The 3,017-nt window shown below is 36.7% G+C and overlaps 1 pseudogene; it reads left to right on the forward strand.

Moving 5' to 3' along the window:
- The first annotated feature begins 2,716 nt into the window (after positions 1-2,716).
- LOC111757174 (small nucleolar RNA U13) lies at positions 2,717-2,808 on the forward strand (annotated as a pseudogene).
- Positions 2,809-3,017: the final 209 nt, after the last annotated feature.

Raw genomic sequence — 3,017 nt, forward strand, 5'->3', positions numbered from 1 at the left:
CCCTCTTATTGCATGCCTTCGAATTTTTGTTTTGTTTCTTCTCTTCAAAAAAATCTTGTAAAAGAAAAAAATCCTAAAGATCCCTGAGGTCCATTGCCATGTGTGAGTCACTGCCACTGGCAGGATAGCAAGAACCCCAGCTCTTTCTAGCACATGGGCTAGAAAGTAAAAGCCACCCCCCACACTCCCCATAGGTCTGGAGAAAGACAGTCTTCAACAATAGCTATTGAGGTGAAATGAAATTTGGTGTTTTTGATTTTTTTTTGTTTTACTGACTTTGCACATCTAGGCCAGGGGTCTGATCATCTATTCAGAGGCTAATGGTATACAGTGTGGCATCTATGGGAAATTTCCTTCTAAACATGGAACCATTTTGGAATTACTACTGTCACATTTTGAAGTCCTGTATCATTTTCATTGTTTTATTGGGTTGGATATTTTTTCTCTTCTGTTTGATTTTGTTTTGTTATAACTGTTAGCATGAGCAGCCATTTAAAAGAGAGCAAGATAAATTGTGGCAGCCATTTTGGATTTACTACCATCTTGTGTTGAAGTCCTTTATTGCATTCATTGTTCTGTTTTTATGGATTCTATTATGCTTTCTGTTTTGTTTGATTTTTTACTATATCTGAAGGCATCTGCAGCTATTTTGAAACTTGGAGGCATTATGGTAATTATTAAAAAAAAGTTGATGAATGTGTTCAGAAAAGGCAACAATCATGTCTGTTGTGGGAATGTAAGTCAATACTAATATAATGGAAAAGGTTATGGCAGATTTTCAAAGACCAGGAGTCCTTTATTCCTGGACCTGTATTAGTCAGAAGTCTGCTAAGAACTGGGCTGCACAGCAGGACATAAACAGTGAGTGAGCCTTTAAACTCTCATCTGTATTTTGTACAGTTCTCCATCACTCATATTTTTGCCTAAATTCTGCTTCCTGTTGTATTAGCAGCTACAAAACATCCTTGTAGAATCTATCATAGACATAGCCTGGATTTCCAATCTCCCAAATGAGTATATGGTGAAGGCTTAAATAAATAAGACAACTAGTATGATTTTAAAGCTCCAGGAGGATCAAAACTCTCTTGCAGTGTTTTAGAATCTCCAGGCTAAGACAAGAGTTTCTTTAGGTTCCCCGTATTTATTACATTTTCAAAAAAAGACAGGGGATACTGAGGAATGCACAGGAAATGAGCAGAACCTTGGGAGTCACTTCAAAGACTTCTCCAAGTAATAAATTATGCCAATTTAGGAAAACCTTCTCATCTCCCTGATGACATTTGTTGGAGGAATGAGACTGCAGAATTGAGATGCCTGTAGTTTCAGTTTCTATCTACTTGATTGATATTGAAGCCATGTATCTTCAACTATGGCCTTATCTTACCCTTTGAGATATCTCTGGAATCATAGGGCACTACAGGCCTCAACCAGAACCAATGATTCATAGAATGTCACTTAGTATGAATCATATCCCACGGCCAGTTAAGGAGCCTAGGTTTAGGACAGACTGACAGATAAATATAGAAAACCAATTAATTATTTTTAAATCCTACTCACAGCCACTTCATAATGATCTCCAAAAGGGAGCTGCCCATGGGAGACATCTTGCTTTAGTGTTCCTTATGAGACTCAAATGGTTGATGACCTGAGGTGGAGCTCAGGTGATAAAGCTAGTGCTGGTGAGCAGGTGAAAATTTAGATACATATTAGCTGAGAGTTTCACTGTATAGTGAACAAAATGTAATAATAACTTGTACACTTGTATCAAGACCCTATCAGTTGAGTGACAGTTAACAGTTAAGTTACATTTTGTGGCATTCTTTACTGTTGCAAGTGAGTTGACACACTTGAATTTATGGCTACCTTTGGTTTCATGATTCACTTCATACCTGACACATATTGTAGTCCAAGAATGTCCTTCTGATCACTTTATATACCACTTGCATTTATATCTCCTTTCCCTACTGGACACTTGTTGCATTAACAGTTTTGTTAAGCTGGCAAGCCAAATAACCAAAACCATTAAAAGCAAAAATAATCTCACTTGCAAACTTCTTAGAAATAGCAGAATGATCCACTGATGAGAAGCCTTTAATATTTAAAGCAAAAAGGAAACTGCATTTAAAGGAAAATTCCAAGAATCTCACTGAAATGGGTTCATATACAATAAAGAAGTCCAAACAACCAAATTAATAATGGCATTTTATTAGCTGAGCTCAATGACCTCTAGCACAGACCCATGTTCCAGAGTCCCACTGAATAGTGAGGAACTTGAAAGTTACAGAGCTTTGTGAAGTAGAAAATTGTAAAACAAGACATCCTGTTGGAAACAATTTAGCTATGATCTTACATTAATTTTGGTTGACATCTGTATCCTTCTTTGTTGAGCAGGGTAATTTTTCTCCTGTGGATGCAGCTTATTCTGCTTTTCTCATGTGACTTGTACCCTGATGAATTTTTCACTCATTTGGGTCAAATACAGGGCACTAGTCAAATGCAGGGCACAATATGGAGTCAGTTACATCAAGGTAGAACACTTAATTAAATCATGAATGTGTTGTAAAGGATAACTTCTGTTTTCTGTCGGCTTGTTATAATATTTTGTGACTGGCTATCCAACAAATATGTGAAACAATCCGAACTATTTTGTTACATGGAGAATGAGGCTTTGAAACAAGAAGCAAATCCTTGGGGTTTTTCAAAAGAAGACAAATGGATTCTTTTGTTCATGAGAGTAATGATTAGGTGTTCGTGGTGTATGCATGAAATGTGCCTCCCTCAAGCCATTGGCATGTTACCCATCTGACATGAAGAAAAAAAAAAAGAATAAGAAAGAAAAAGAAAACAAATATGACCATGAAGAAAGGAGCAAGTATTAAAAGGTTACCATTTCTTTGAAAGTGTTTTCAATGCCAGCATCATTCTTAGGGGATAACTGCATTACTACACCAAAGCTCTCTGCTATTGACAGAATGCTGATCTTGCCTACTGCAAAGGACATTTATTGTGAAATTTTA

This window comes from Cavia porcellus, unplaced genomic scaffold (genome assembly GCF_034190915.1).
Source record: "Cavia porcellus strain 051 isolate PalLab524CR breed Dunkin Hartley unplaced genomic scaffold, mCavPor4.1 scaffold_3, whole genome shotgun sequence".
In the NCBI taxonomy this organism is placed as follows: Eukaryota; Metazoa; Chordata; class Mammalia; order Rodentia; family Caviidae; genus Cavia; species Cavia porcellus.